Source organism: Dermacentor andersoni, chromosome 9 (genome assembly GCF_023375885.2).
Source record: "Dermacentor andersoni chromosome 9, qqDerAnde1_hic_scaffold, whole genome shotgun sequence".
Taxonomy (NCBI): domain Eukaryota; kingdom Metazoa; phylum Arthropoda; class Arachnida; order Ixodida; family Ixodidae; genus Dermacentor; species Dermacentor andersoni.
The window spans coordinates 6,014,428-6,031,455 of NC_092822.1; the positions used below are offsets into that span (position 1 = coordinate 6,014,428).

The 17,028-nt window shown below is 46.5% G+C and overlaps 1 non-coding gene across 1 annotated transcript; it reads left to right on the forward strand.

Moving 5' to 3' along the window:
• The first annotated feature begins 880 nt into the window (after nucleotides 1-880).
• On the forward strand, nucleotides 881-952 carry TRNAT-CGU (transfer RNA threonine (anticodon CGU)). The gene has a single exon. It is a non-coding gene; the product is annotated as a tRNA-Thr (tRNA).
• The last annotated feature ends 16,076 nt before the right edge of the window (nucleotides 953-17,028 follow it).

The following is a 17,028-nucleotide window of genomic DNA, read 5'->3' on the forward strand; positions in this document are numbered from 1 at the left end:
TCATGACACCGGTGTTGCCGTTTTAGCGATCTTGTCACTAATTTAGCGAAAAGCTTTTCTATTTATTGACCAGTGACTTTTTACTGACCGACCGAAAATAGGCGCAATAAGGACACACACAACAGCCGAGACACTGACATGACAGAAGAATTGACCAAATTTTAGCGACGTTGAAGTTATGAAAGTTACTTCGAAATTGCCTTTTATAGACGCACTTTATTGCTCAGAAAGGTATAAGCGGCCCAAATTAACTGCACGACGCGTGGGTTAAGATCAAGCAACGGTTGTCCTTACATCAATGGTGCTAACACCGTTCTTGTAGTTCACAGCAAGGTGGCCCTAACAAGCTTCACATCGGGCTCACAACGGATATGTATTTTTTTAAAGAAAGAAAGTCTTGAAGAAGACAAGTCAACTTGTCGTAACAGTGGCTCCTGCTTTCACATTGTTCCCGTTTTGCTCATATTTTTTTGTGATATTTTTTTACAATACCTATTTTTGTGGGACTTTTTTAGTGGCGCCGCAGGTTCTGCACCTTCACTAAATTCGTTTGATTGATAAATGACGTTGTCCTTGGTGTCAATGTTTGTTGGCTTCTTATGACATGCTTAATGAAAATCGGGTCCCTTGGTTAACCCCCTTTGTTCTCGTTTGTTACAAAACGAGAATCTCGAATCCGGCAGCATTGATCCCTTCAGGTAGCATGTGTGTGGGTTTATTGACCAGTTGCCTTCACCCAGAAAGATCACGTACTCGTGACGCCTGCGGCAGAAAGGATTTTTCACATCCGCCTCAAGGTTTGTGAGCGGTGGCGCTGGCTAACACTCCCAGGGTTCTACTAGGACACATAAATACCCAAGAAAGTGGATGGGGAAACGGCGCCGCGGTAGCTCAATTGGTAGAGCATCGCACGCGTAATGCGAAGACGTGGGATCGTTGCCCACCTGCGGCAAGGGTTTTTTTCATTCACTTTTATTTCGCTTATCATCTCTTTATTTTATTTATTAATTAATTTCCCCTATGTTGTCCTTGGCGTCAATGTTTGTTCACTTATGATACCCTTAATAAGAACAGGGCTCGTCGGTTAACCTCCTTTCTTCTCGTTTATATATATATACATATATATATATATATATATAAACGAGAAGAAAGGAGGTTAACCGACGAGCCCTGTTCTTATATACACACACACTAATGGACTCAAATCGTACATGACCGGGGTAGTTGGAGAAGTATGGGAGAGGCCTTTGCCCTGCAGTGGGCATAACCAGGCTGATGATGATGATATATAGGGAGCACGGCCCATAACAAATGCGGGGGTAGGGCGGCGTGGAGAAAAAGGAGATACGCGAGAAGTAGGACTAGACGTTGTCATGGCAGGGGGGCAGTAAGCCGGCAGGTAGGAAGAAGCCCAGTGTGGTGCTGTCCGGAATGGGAGGCCTTGTGCGCGGGTGTCCGGCCAGAGGTAGGAAGCCCAGTAAGCGCCGAAAGGTTGACGCAGGTCGAAGAAGGCTGCAGTGGCGTTGAGTAGCATTAGGACTATCCATGTGTTCTGGAGATGCTATAGGTTCGCAGGGAGCCTCGACGAATCGAGGTACTTGACGACGCCTACCAGGGCCGAGAGCTGGTTTCGGCAGGTTAACCTGGTGTCCTCCTCCGTGCAACCTGGGAGTCCCAGGCGAAGGAAGTCTTGCAGGAATCGGCCTCGGTTTTGGAGGTGAGCCGGGCAGACCAGCAGGAGGTACCCAAAGGTCTCGGTTTCTCCACACAAGCTGGAGAGGCCGCCAGCGTCATGCCGAGCAGCAGCCGATGCTCAGCCGCAGTAAGAGTGAAGTCTCTCCGCGCGCAAAGCCGCGCTGTGGAAGTGGTGGACGGCGTAGCGACACCCACTTGTCCGGTTAGGAAGCGAAGAAGGGACGTTGCAGCCTGTCAAGTTCCCGGCGGTGACAGCAGGGCTGAGCGGGACTGGAGAACGGTGGGCACTCTGTCAGAGTATCCGCCTCCTCATTGCCCGGGATCCCTACGTGAGTAGGGAGCCGGTAAAGGGACATCGAGCAGCCTGCCTCCTCGGTCAGCCGAGAGAATCCCGAGGCTCCGGCCTCTGTAGGCGGTACCAACGGTGAGCCTGTTCCTGTTACTGAGTGGCCTCTCGCAACTCCAGCGTCTTCGAAGAATGGCCCAGCCACAGAACTGCACGCGTCGCCATCTCTCATTCTTCATTGTCTAGCTCGCCCTTTCGCGGCGGCATTTTCTTCTACTATAGAGCATATTAGTTTTTTTTATTTAAGTACTATCCTTGTTATGTTATCTTATATATAGTCAATGAAAGTCTCCTAGTTTATGTGTCAGAACGCGGTGTTCGCAGTAGCTGCTTGGCTGACGTTAACATTTGGCTGCAACGTGAAAGGCTAATTGTCTTTGGCGCATAAAAATTAAATTATTGGGTTTTACGTGCCAAAACCACTTTCTGATTATGAGGCACGCCGTAGTGGAGTACTCCGGAAATTTTGACCGCCTGTGGTTCTTTAACGTGCACCTAAATCTAAGTACGGGTGTTTTCGCATTTCGCCTCCATCGAAATGCGCCCGCCGTGGCCGGGATTCGATCCCGCGCCCCTCTTTGGCGCATAAGCGACCACCACCAGCTTCTAAAGATTGGTGGGTAATTAAAAGGAAGAGGTTGTAGGGATCGAGCTGTGACCCGGCTTCTTTGTGCCGGCATTCACCTGCGTGCCTCGCCCTTTCCACTCGCGACGGTTGTCGATGGCTTCCGCGAATCGGTTCGCGGCGGTGGCTGTTTCTGTGCGTGCTTTGAGCTTGCTTCTGTTTTTGATTTGCTGATTTCTTCACCGTTTAAGTAATAATTGGTAGCTTTAATTTCTGTCTTCTTTTCTTCCTGTGTGCGGGTGCGTTCCGTGTATATTTGGTTTTGCAAGGTAGTCGGAGCGTCCTTTCGCGCCAGGTGTTTCAGCTCGTGCAACCGTGTGGGACGTCAAATCTTTATAGCCTTTAAATAGTAGTTTGGACGTGGCAAGACTAATGGCTATTAGTGGTTTTACTATGTGTGCATTGGTATCGGGAATATTTCTTTGGTAGGAAAGCGAGAGCGTGGCCGCGTGGTTGTACACGTGCGAACACATGTCATACCTTAAGTCTGCGTGGCATTTATTGCTCCTATAACATTGTTGATAATTACTTTGCGGCATTTTAAGGGTTTAGATAGTGTGCGTATCGGCCTTTGCTAGAAGGCACGTGCTCTGGAAGCTTCGGTCTTTGTATTACGCAAAGCTAAGTGCAAGACATGGCAAGAAAGACCGCAAAGCGTGCAGTGTGTGTGTGTGGGGGGGGGGGGGGGGGGGTTCCTCAAGGTAGACGAGGGGACGGATTAGAATGGAGAAGAAATCGAGTCATTCGGCAGACACTGTGATGTCGATGCTACGCTAAAGCAAATGGAGAATTTTCAGCATGAGCTTCTGAAACAGGTCGAAGACCTGAAACACGAGCTAAATATTGAGCTTGATGCACGGAAGGCGGTGGAAAGAAGAATTCAAGCACCCGAGGAAAAGCTAACAGGGCCGCCATCGTGAAGGAGAATTGTCGTGACAATGGAACGCAGTCTGCAGACGTGACAGGAGAGGAAGTGTCAACAAAGCACGTGGAATGCCCGCAACGTGGGGAGGGGGTAGCGGGAAAGAGCTGCCCCTATCTTGATGCGGCCACAAAGGAAAAGCAGGAACGCAGAGGTCAATGTCCTTTGTCAAGTCTGAATCAAACAGAAAAGGATGACAAAGGGAAGGAGGGAGACGACTCGGCAGTAGGAGAAAGTGCAGTAGGAGAAAGTGAAAGAGTCATTATCGCCGGCAACTCAAACCTGGCTAGCTGCTCAGAGGCAATTGTGGAGAGGGTGAAGGGTGACAAAAGAGTGGCGGTAGGTACATTATTAGGACGGTCATTGGGCGTTATCATAGAGCGAGCAAAAGCAAAGCTCGCGGAAAATGCCCATGGACACAACCTTGTCGTAGTAACAGGTGGGCTAAATGACGTCCTTCCTAAAGAAAAAAGGGACAGCACTAGCCGAGCGCTTGGGGAACGTGGTAGACGACTTGCGCGAGCTGTCCCCTCAAGTGCAGATCGTGGTGTGCACGGTGCCGGAGGTGCCTGTACCTGATAGCAACGTACGAAGAGCCTTAGTAGCTAATGAGGCTATATGTACAATCAGCCGAGAGAAATGTTTCGAGGTTGTCGAAGTAAACAGGGAAGTGAGAAGGCATGGTGGTTTTGAACGAGACGGCATCCACTTCTATTACAGGCTTGGACGAGAAGTGGGCTGGCGACTTGCTGGTAGCGTGGTTGCTTCTTTAGGGGGGCCCATGGGCACTCAGGAGGCCAGAGCAGGTAGCATTGAAGAAGGTCCCCTAGGGGAACCTGAGAATAGCATCGCCGTCAATAACAGAAAAATGAGGAAAACAAGAAAGAGAGCTCGCCATGCAATTTGCTACATAAACATGTAGGGCGGCAGAAGAAAGGAAAAGTGGGCAAAGATTTAGGAGCAATTAAACAGAGAACAAATAGGGGTGTATGCAGTTACAGAAACGCACCTTAGAGACTCGGAAGAGCCGCCAGTGATTGAAAATTATGTTTGGGAAGAGTCCAACAAAACCAAGTCTGAAAGAAAGGGAGGAGGAGTCGGAATGCTCATACATCTGACAGCAAAATAGAAAAGAGTTAATTCAAAATGTCAAGATCATCTTTGGTTATCAGGTACAATGAGGGGAAAGGCTGTGCGTTACGTATTTGTGGACTGGAAATAATTGCACAGCGAAGAATAAAAAGTTAGTGGAATGCCCAAGTGCTGATATTAAGGGTCTCGTGAATGATGCCGAAATTATCCTATTAGGTGACACGAATGTCCACATACAGGCTCTAGATGGCTATACCGACAACTGGAAGTAAATGCGAGATTTCTGTGAGCAAGATAACCTCCTTATCGGAAATACAGTGCCTAAGTGTGATAGGCACACCACGTGGGAAGTGGGAAACCGATAATTGTCAATTGATTATTGTCTGATGTCAGAAGGAATTTAGGAGAAGTTCAGAGAAATGGTCACTGACGAGGAAGGGTATAGCAGCATAGGGAGTAACCATAAACGCATCATTTTGAAAATGAGACATTTAGTGGCGAAAGAGAGCAAGGAATGAAGAATGGCCACTCCAAATTTGAACACTGAACAAATAACAAATATAGTCGCAGCGTTGAGGAAGAATTTGGCAAATGTCCAAGCAAAGAGTGGGAATATAGTGAGCTTCGAAGTGTAATTACGGCAGAAATACCGAAAGAGGAGCAACATGTTTGTTGGAAAGGAAAAAAAATTACCGAAAAGTTGTTGGAACAGGGAGATACGAGAAGCGATCGCCCAACAACAGAAAGCATCCCGAGAGCACAGGCAGGCAAAAAAAAAGCGCAGTTGCTTCAGGATGAAGTAGCCAGTAAATCGGAAAATATACCGGGAGAAAAAAATTTATGGTTCAAATAATGGTGCAAGCAAAGATAAAAGGTGAAGGTGAACGTTGGTTGTCAGAAATAGGTAAGAAGAAGAAGGCCGCACCTATAATATTTTGGAACCACATAAAATTATTAGGCAGGAAGTATGGAACAATACATTTCCTAGACGAAGATGGAAACAAACGCGAAGGGTACGCGGCAATAAATTACACCCAAAAAATAAGAGCCTAATCTTTCCCAGGCAATGAAGGTTGTACTTGAAGAAAAAAAGAGCATGAAAGAGAGCCAGGTGGAAAAGGAGCGAGAAGGAGAGAAAAGGATTTCAACTGGAAGAAAGCCGAAGAGAAAATTCCTAAGCGCACAGCCACAGGGCTAGACGAGGTTCCCGTTAGGCGGATTAATGAACTAGGACCAAAAAGTAAGGAAGCACTGGTGAAAACAGTGGAAAAAACTTTAAAAGATAGACGAATATTAGAAAATTGGCGACCAAGTAGATTGAACTTAATTTATAAACGTTAGCGGGAGAAAGACTGAATTCACTTGTATAGGCTGTTGACCATTACATCGGTAATATACAGGTTAGCAATGCAGGCAGGTAAGTTAAAGCTGCAAGCATGGGCAGAGAATAATGGCATGTTGGGAAAACTTCAAAATGGCTTCGTAGAGGTTGGCGTTTGGTCAGTAACTTATTTGTCCTTACTCAGTGTATTGAAATATCAAGAGTAGAAAGGAGACCGTTATATGTGGCCTTTTTTAGATATTCCAGGACCGTATGACAACGTAGACATCATATTGTGGGATATTCTGGAAAGGGAAGGCTTAGGCAACGATTGTCTACAGCTTTTGAGAGATTTACCTAGAAAATACCGTTTTGCGTTGAGTGGGAAGGGATGAGGAGCGAGGAGAAAATTTATATCAACAAGGGAGTGTGGCAGGGGTTCCTCTTATCCCAACTGCTGTTTATGATGAACATGGTGAAATTGGAGAGGGCGCTAGAAGGAAGTAATATCGGGTTTAATCTCTCATACAAACAGGCAGGTACAGTTGTAGAGCAGCAGCTTCCAGGTTTATTCTATGCGGACGACATTGTGTTGCTAGCTAACAAGCAAAGTTATTTGCAACGTCTGGCTAATATCTGTGGACAGGAAGGCGACAAGTTAAGTTTGAAATTTAGCGTTAAAAATCAGAAGTTATGGTGTTCAATGAAAGCAGTGAACAGACAGTGGCGATACAGGGCCAGGAAATACCTCGGGTAAAAGAATATAAATACCTTAGTATATGGATAAGCGAAGGCAATAGGTATATTGAAAGACAGGAAAAAAGAACAGTAAAGGGGAAGAGAAACGCAGCCATAATGAAGCACACAGCGCTATGGGGATACAATAGGTACGATGTGCTCGGGGGTATGTGGAAATGTGTAATGGTTCCAGGACTTTTGGAAATGTGGTTGTTTGCTTGAAATCAGGGGTACAATCAGGACTAGGTGGGAACCAAAGGTCAGTAGGTCGCTTCGCATTGGGGCACACGGGAAGACTACAAATGAAGCTGTGCAGGGTGGTATGGGCTGTACTAGTTTTGAAGTGAGGGAAGTTCACAGTAATGTTATGAAGTACGACTGAGGAATATGGAAGAAAGGAAATGGGCTGGGAGAGTGTTCAGCTATTTGTACAGAAATAGCATTGATTCGCAGTGGAGTAAAAGAACTAGGAAACTTACCAGCACGTGTGCGGCCTGTGGGGTGGGCAACACAGCAACAAGGAAGGTCAAGCGTAAAGTCAGAGAGGCTGAAATAATCTCGTGGGTGGCGGCAATGGAAAAAAAAACCTGCCATGAGTAACTACTTAAGAGGAAAAAACAAAATTAGGGACTAAACAATGTATGATAACTCAAAGGGAAGCTCATTACTTTTCGAAGCGTGATCTGGATGCTTTCAAACACGCACTTATAAAGGGATATATAAGAAGGAAGAAGAAGCATGTGCTTGCTGCAGTAAAGCTAGAGACACGATGGAGCATGTTGTATTTGAATGTGAAGATATCTGCCCAGCGATCGATTTAGGAACCACTGGCCTCCTTGAAGCCCTTGGGTTCAGCGAGAGCAGGGGGAAGATAAACATGTTCACAATAGAAGTTAATAAGAGGCGAGTGGAAGATTGGTGGAAATAAGGAAATGACAAACAACGGAGGCGTACAAAAACTCACAATAACAAAAGTTCACAATAAGGGTTCAGGAACTTTTGTTGTGGGAATTCATCGTCGGCATTTTTCTTTTCGTCTTTTTAACATTGGTAGGACATTAGGCAATAAAATAACACGAGCCTGGTGGCGCAACCCACCACCCGGTTCCGAAGGGGACGCTTATAATATCCATCCATCCATCCGTCCATCCATCCGTCCATCCATCCGTCCATCCGTCCGTCCGTCCGTCCGTCCGTCCGTCCGTCCGTCCGTCCGTCCATTCATCCGTCCGTCCGTCCGTCCGTCCATCCATTCATTCATTCATCCGTCCATCCATTCATCCGTCCATCCATTCGTCCGTCCATCCATCCATCCGTCCGTCCGTCCATCCATCCGTCCGTCCATTCGTCCGTCCGTCCATTCATCCGTCCGTCCATCCATCCGTCCGTCCATTCATCCGTCCGTCCATTCATCCGTCCGTCCATTCATCCGTCCGTCCATTCATCCGTCCGTCCATTCATCAGTCCGTCCATTCATCAGTCCGTCCATTCATCAGTCCGTCCATTCATCCGTCCGTCCATTCGTCCGTCCGTCCGTCTATTCATCCAAACATCCCCCCCGCCTGCACACCCGCCCGTCCGTCCGACGATTCATTCATTCATTCATTCATCCGGGCGTCAGATCTCGCCTACGGTACCTTTACATGGTCGGCGAGCGCGTAGCTTGTGTTGATCCTTTAGGGGGCGCTAAACCGGAGGGTGGTGCCGATTGCGTGGCCCCACTACGCCGAGACGCACTTAACGTCGGCTCAAGCCGACGGACATTGCCCGAGCTCTCGCTAGAGGGCCCATTGGTCATCGCGAGGGCAAGAAGCATAGACTTTGCCTAGCGTCATGCGTCATGCGGAGCCATCCTACCGTGGCGACTTGCCAGCGGCGCCCCTGTCTCTATTTTCACCCTTGGCGCGGCAGCCCCTTGATTCCCGGGCCGGCCCGGGACCCGGCGTTCGTGCAGTGTTGGTTGTCGCCGGAGACAAAAAGTTGGGCCACATTAGCGTACGTCAAAGAAGATAAAGGCGAAAGCCTGCGCGCTCACGAGACTTTCATTACATTACTTTACACTTTCCTTCGAATGAGTTTATGCTTCGTAGTACTTGTTTTATCCCACCAAAGGTCGAGGCGTCCAGCGCCCTAATTTATAGGCGGAAAGTTCTCATTCTTCCGAGGGGGGGGGGAAGCGGGGGCGGGCTGGGGCTCAACCAGCTTTCCTAACCCCATCATATATATATATATATATATATATATATATATATATATATATATATATATATATATATATAACCGGTCAGCGCTGACCGGTTAGATTCAAAGCGCGAGCTTACTTCGTTCTTCCTCCCCTTTCCCGAGTGATGACGCCCACGCGCCTCCTTCAAACAATCAAATATCACATGCGTGTAGCAACACACACACATATATATATATATATATATATATATATATATATATATATATATATATATATATATATATATATATATATATATATACACATATTGCAATCCCGAAGCGGCAGCGCATCCCCTTTGATAATGGTATGGAAGGAGCACCAACAGCAGGTTTCGCGGCTTCTCTCAAGGCCGACTGATCCTATGGATAAAACAAGCCCATTCATACCGCGGCCAAAGTGCCATTCTGGCCAAGCACGAAACGCGAAAAGGAATGTAATAGGCATTGCATGTTTCTAAATCCCGGCTTCACTCGCACCGCATCGATAGAGTGCACGCGCAACTATATTTCGCGCCAGAAATTTGCTTCGGACCAAAGCCAAATTAAAGTGATGGTTTTATTTTTCATCAAAATGTATACGTGCTGTAAAAGCAGGGTCACGGGAACAAATAAAAGGGAAATAAACGACTGGGAAGCGACCCACGTGTAGAGAAAAGGCAAAATGGATGCGTTCAAGAAAGTAAGTATAACACTTCTAAATGAGCCTAACTGGCAATAGGGACGCCTGCACAAAAACAAACAAACAAAGATACATCAGATATCAGTGTGCCCTTTTTATCTATGAATTCGTAAGCATTGTTGAACACCAGCCGCTGCCTAGAGGACATGTTCGAATAGGTCTCCTTCTGCAGCTATGCAGTACTGAGTCCGCTTTGTCACATCTTCAGTGGCTTTCTTGATGACCGCGACGCTGGGAAGACATCCGTTATCCATGCCTTGAACTAATCTGACGTCCCTCTCGATCATGTAAGCACAATCTTTCACATAACCTCAAAGAAATCGAGTGGAGAGAGGTCAGGTGACCTGGCCGGCCAATTTACCGGCCCGTGCCTTCCAAGCTATTGCGCACGAAAAATCGCATCCAGCCAGTTTCGTGCTCGGCTGCTGCTGTGTGCTGGTGCCCCACTTTGGTGATACCACACAAGTGGAAGACGTGACAGTGGGACTTCGCATAGAAACTCATCCAACCCTCATTCAAAGATTTCGTCCACCTAATGCTGTCCAGTCAGTGTGTGATCGAAGAAGATGGGACCGATCATAGCACCGGCGCAAACTTAAAGACATGGCGACTGGGACGAAACAAAACGCGCCTTAAGACATTTTCACTGACGTTATTCGCTTGTGGGGTGATAGGTATTGTGGCAAAAAAAAAGAAAGAAAGAACCATCCGTGCACTTTACCTACCCTAAGACAACAGCTATCACAGCTTGTTTACATCTAACACCAAACGCGACTTGTTACTTTGGCAGAGGCGCGGCAGAGAAGACACTAGCTTGATCACGATGTTTTTACAGTGAAGCTCTATATGGTTAGCCGATTTGTCTGTCCGTCCGCCTGTCGCCTGTACGCCGAAAACTCCTCCGGCGCAACCCCATGCGATCGCACGAAAAAAAAAAGAAAGCGAGAAAGCGGCACGCAATTGGCATGAAGCCGTAGCTCTCCGTCGCAGCCGAGCGGGCGCGCAGCAGTTTCTCTCCGGCTACACAAATGTGTAGGCCACGCGTCATACGTACTCCTGAGGAGCAGACAGCTTTCGATCAGCAACGCCGCGAGCAGAACCGGGAACGAGATCGTCTGCGCCGTCCCGGGCACGAGAACGGGTTCGTGCAGGTGAGCGCAAGCAGTAACTGCGTACCGAGGATCCGGCCGGCTACCAAGCCGGTGTTTAATGAACCGTCGGGATTAACCCAGTGATAAACACCGGGGCCGCACGTTTGAGCTTCGCTGGTTGAGCATCTGTACGGAGTGCTCTGGCGGTGATTTTTTTCTCTATTTCCTTCATTTCGTTCAGCCTAACTCTGAAGGAGCCTGTTCGAGGGCGCTGCTTTATGATGCGGGTGGGAGCGCATTCACGTGGTATTCGCCATATTTCGCAAGTTTTATTTATAAGTCGGAAAGAAAATAGTACGCAATCAGTACGTCGCTGAAAATACTGCAGTAAGATGTCCCTTGGCTGTGCCTTCAAATGACTCATTGACACTTTGATAATTGTGATAGTACGTATCGAGTTAGATAATTGATCACAATTATCTAATACATCTCAGTAACGAAAAAATTACTGGCAGCTACTGCACTGTACTGGAAACAATATGCAGTAAGTTTTCTTCGAGTAACGCATTGCTTTTTTTTTTAATCTTGTTGCATGTTAGTTAATTGGTACACCCTGTATATATTTATGACCTCTGCATGCAAGTGACGATGTTTCCACCCCTAATAAATGTTATAAATTACTAGAAGTGTTCTGTTAATCAGTCGTTAGCTTTGCTTACTGGAAATAGAAGTGAGACTGAGACACGTACATATCATTCACGTACATTTCACACGCCGTTGATAAAATACTCTACCGAAGGGTCACCAAAGATTACAGGCTTTTTCCAGGGTCACAAAAGGATGCAAATCATATTGAAGCGAGGTGAACTAGAGCAACATATTCATTCTCTCGGCATAAGCTTACCATACAATAATTCTTAATTGGCTACCTCCTTCACTTCAAAAAGATAAGTCTTTTTCCTTTGTATATATTTAAACATATTGTATGTGCGCGTGGTGTTCACAGCAGAAATATAAATTAAAACAATGTTGAAGTGAGAAAATACGGATGAGGCAGCCGCCCCTGGTAGTTCTAATGCGCTTGTTCTCCTATTGTCAGGATTTGCAAATTTAAAGCAAATTATGAATTAAAATCGGTGCACGTCCACGCCAACAATGTTGCAGTAAGCTATTAGCGACAATAAAATTTTGAGTGAAAGGTCGAGGCAAGTCAAATGAAACCTGAAATGATGTGGTTGACAAAACTCTGGTAATGACACGTTAAGTAGGGGGGCGGGGAGGTAGGCTTCGGCATCGCCGGAAGGGGAGGCAAGTAGCCCCCCCCCCCCTGTCGGGGGCTATGCCCTAATTAAATCTATCGTAATTGTGCCTTAATTCACTTCGCCTTAAAACACCGCAGGTAATTGTGGGTTCGACTTTCGACCATCACGATGTCAATTGGAATTCAACTTGGAGATATGGCCGGTTCGCCCGTATCTCCAAGTGGCTTCAATTCCCATGAAAAGTTGTGGGTTCGAGTGCCTTAATGAACTCTATATTAATTAACGGTAGCTTAATTAACACCACAAGCCGTGCTGAGGCTTCTTCGCCTCAGCTTCACGCTTTCTTATACAGATATTGATGGCCTAATTCGCTCTAATTAACACCAAAGTTCGTAGGTTCGACTCCCTGTGAATTTTGGTCCCATGAATTTTGTGGCCATAACGCCGGGAATCAGATTTTTCGACCGATGATGGCTTTCGCCTTAACGAAAGGCTTCGGGAAATTCTGCGTAGTTTGCTGCGCTCGCAGCGCTCCTTTCGACGGCCTGAGAAGACAGCGAGAGGCGACGGCTTGCGCGGCCCCGTGGTTTGCTGAGCCCGAAGCGGTCGGCACCACACAAAATATAGACCTTTGTGACTATAGCATTCGTGAATGTTATGCACGAGCGCATACATGACAATTGCGTGGAGCTGCTGCGGGCACATATATAGAGACAACCGAGTAGACAACGCAGTAGAAACCATAGATCGGCAGGCCGGCTGGCTTCCCGCGGCAAAACCGCCAAGGAGGCAGTGCAGGGTGACTATAGGCTGGGCCCCGTTTCAAGTCGGCGTTAGTTTGGAAGAAAGACTCGGGAGCAGGGATCGAAATAAGTGGGCGGCTAAAGTGCACAAGAATCTGCACCTGAAAGACGTGGACACAGAATGGAGGAAGAGGTCAACAAAGTTGTCATTCAAGTACTGTAATGGAAAGTGTAAACATACAGTCAGGAGTGGTCAGAAAGAAAGTGAAATAAACCTAGATAGCCAATTGGGTGCAAAGAATGGAAATAAAAGACGATGGAGATTTACAAGAATCGAAAGAAAGATATTACGAGGGAAAATCTGTACGATAACACAAATGGAAGTCATCACCTTGCTATTTCAGGCTCGAGCTGGTTGCCTAAGGAAAAAGATACCAGAGCAACTATTCGCCACAAGATGAGGCATGCGTATGCTGCAGCAAAAATCGGGAGACCACTCTGCACGCCCTAATGGAATGCGAAGCGATTCAACCTGTGGGAGCAGCAGGTAACGCACAACTTCCAGAAGTGCTTGAATTTAAAGTGGCAGGGAGCATCTAGCGGTCAGCAATCCAGGTAAGCAAGATACGTTAGAGTATTGGATTAGAAAAAAACAGCAGAGAAGAGACTGACACGGCCGGATCCGTTACAAGCATAGGTAGTGGTACAAGGTAGATAGAGAAGTTTTGAGGAAGAGAAAAAAGATGATGAAGATTTATACAAACATGCTAGAATGAACAATATGTATGGCATACCTGATTAAATCAAGCAGGCTAGGTGACTAATTATCACCGCCGCGTTTCAAACGGGATGTCAATAAATGATCATCAGCCATCGTCAAAAATGAACATGTAAGAAGAAAAAATATCCAGACCTGCTTTCATCAAAAAAAAATTTTGCCCAGTGGAATCAATCAATGTGAACGCATTTCAGCATTACACAGCGCCCTGTGACACGACGCCAGTGCCACGTTTGCCGAGGTGCTAATGACTATAGGCCACAAATAGGTTTAAAAAATGCGCAACAACAAATACTTATCGACGCACGATCTATGGGAGCTGTCTTGCGTAAACGTAAGTCAAGCGGTTTTGTTTTACATTAGGAATCCATCACTTATTCCTGCGAAAGTGCTCATTATTCATCCTGATATAACTTAACGTTTCTTCTGGTTTACTGTAAAAAGGTGGCCAATGGGTCATTTACCGCCGATACGGGTTAAATTATTGTACAGGCCGTCATAAAAATTTAGGCTTCGCTTGGATACCAACGTGTGCACGCTAGGTGTGTGCACACAGGCACGGTGGAGAAAGGGGCGAGGCTAGTAGAGCACGACTTCCTTTGAGCACAAATGTGAATTCCGTTGATTCTTGTGCAAGTTTAATTCTTCGCTGAAAAAAAAAAAAGAAGACCGCGCACAGGCCGAACACCATATCAGTAAATGCGCTAATATATTTATCGGTACGTTGAGTGGTATGACTGTAGTGGTCGCTCCTTCCTTTGAACTGAGTTGCTCTCGAAAACGGAAATGACGAGCCAGTTCTATTCCGGCAGGTAACCTATCCTCTGCATGCTTGTATTTTGGTCGGCTGACACTTTGAAACGTTGCAGTCCCAGGCAGGTACTGCGGTGTTTCTTGTAGGCGTCCAGAAGCGCTGGATCCTTTGGTCCCCACATGAAGTTTGGCTTGACCGCTTCCTTGACATCCTGGAAGGACACTGATTGTTAAAATGGATGGTGCGGCGACTTTACAGCAGAATAATACCATCTTGTATTAAAGTTTGATTGAGGTTCACATATACCTCGAAACAAAGTGCGGCTAGAGAGCTTTTTTTAGACCCGTAGCTGTGGCATTGTGCTGCTGAGAACGATGTCAAGTGTTGGGCTTCCGGGCGCAGCATCAGCATTCCAACGGGATCAGAGGCACGCATGCACCGAGCACACACAGGCTTGAGAAACGCCAGGTGGTCGAGATTAATCACCCCACTATCGCGTCGCCTCTGCGTTTATTGTGCACGTTAAAATCACTCAGTCAAATGGGCGGCGTCTCTAATATGCTGCTTTCAGAAACTTTTGTCAGTATTTGCCGCACCAAGCGTTACTTGCCATCATGGAGGCAATGTAGCAGGATGGCTGATAGACTCGGCAGCGTTTGCCCGATTGCGAAAGTAGCGTCTCGTACCCGGTTGTGTTTCTGGTACACGATGACGCTGACGGCCCCGATGATCGCTAGACACGAGACCACAGCCAGGCAGCCGAGGGCGTTCGCCCACAGCGGGTACTCGTGGCGTCCCATCCTGGGGCTGTCGCTGAAGCTCATCACGGGACTGAGGACGGCCACCTGGCGGTGAGTGTGGCGCTTGCGAATCGACATTTGGTGCGCGAGTATTCGGTGGGCCCCAACGTAGGTGTCTATCCCCCTCACTTCCCGTTTATAGTAATAATAATAATACCTTTATTTTCCATCCCAAGGATGTGGGAGGCAGAAAGAAAAAGCTAGATTTCCAGCTTGATGGGCTCTCGCCTCCCCGATACAAATATATGATTTAAAAAAAAAGCGTACAGTACAAGCATATGAGGACAGACAAAAAGGAATATCAGAACGCATAAGCAAACGAAAATTTTTACACAAATGTACAATCCCAAAAAACAAAGCGATGTGCATAATATCACGTGGCACATTTCAAACAAAAAGTGCGACCCTTTCGCGTATAACTGATACAAAATGACACAACTCTTTTGGCCGAATGCGTTGAAGATTTAAATTGTAATTTAAGCATAGGTTTAAGAAATACGGAATAGTGTTTCTGAGCATATGTTGTCCGTAACCTGTCCTGAATGAATGTATGTGCCAAATATCGGTGTTTCTGGTTGCGTGCGTGATGTTTCTTTTCTGCAGTGATGCCAGTTGCGCAATGAACGAGACGTTGTTTTTGAGCTCGGTGATGTATTTAGTGATTACGTGGTATGCGTAGAGATCATGAATCGGCATTACGTTGTCTTTCATAAAGAGCGGTTTAGATGGGTGGTCATATGCTACATTGTATATTATTCTGAGCACTATTTTCTGCTGAACGTGTAATTTTCGTAGATTCGTGAGGGATGTGCCCCCAGACCAAATGACAATAATTTAGATGGGTGCAGAACAATGAATTGTGAAGTAGCATTTTCACTTTTATAGGGAGGAGGTGCTTATGAGCGTAAATCGATCCAATGGCAGGTGACAGTTTAGAGGCTACGTAATTCATGTGATCATATCATGTCATTTTCTCATTGAAAATTGCACCTAGTACTTTAAAGGAATTCACTATCGCTATATTAAAATTATTAAGGATAATGTCATCCTTGATATGAACATCCTTGTTTTTTGGACGGTAAATAACGGCCTTTGGAAGTGTTAATTTTAGAGCGTTATATTTTGTCCACTTCTCAAACTGCCTAAGTGCTGTATTTGCTTTCATGACCATGTTCGACGCGGATGAGGCTGAAAAGAATAAGCTGGTGTCATCAGCATATATGACCATTTTATTTCACTATCTGTTATGTCGTTCAGGTATGTATTAAAAAGGAACGGGTCCAAAATGCTGCCTTGCGGCACGCCGGAAGAGAGAGCCTTAACATACTGTTGTCGCCTTCCGAGATAGCTGCCCAAATGCATCAGTGACGTTCCTCGAAAGCCACGCACTGCGTATAGCGAGGCTCGTCCTCCGGCTTCGCTCTGCGAGGCACTTACCAGCAGGATGATGGGACAAGCGAAGCGCCACAGAAACAGGGGCACGCTGCTCACTGGGCGGCCCCGCAGGAACTCAACGTCCCTGCACACGTTGTGGGGACCTGCACGCGATGGAGTACGCTGTGTGCGTGTGTGTGTGTACGCGCGCGCAAGGCGTTGCCTAGTATAAAAGGCAGCATCTGGCTTGTGGCAGAGCCGATACAACAGCAACCCTTTCTTCAGATTTATAGAAAACAAAGGTGGATGACATCATTTGCCTAATCCCACATAACCTAACGCGTTCGTTAACCACCAGAGGCGTTCGTCTGTTTAGGCGTTATGCAAGGGCTGCTAATAAGAAAATTAGACAGTTACCAGCCCTACATCATTGCCAAGAATCATTCGATAGGGTATACTACTAATTTTAATACATAAATGTAGTACTAAAGCCTTCCTTCGTGGTATATGTTCACGGTAATCAATTGCACAATAAGGAATTCAGTGTGCTTCCACTCTGTGTAGAAGAATGACCAGCGAAGC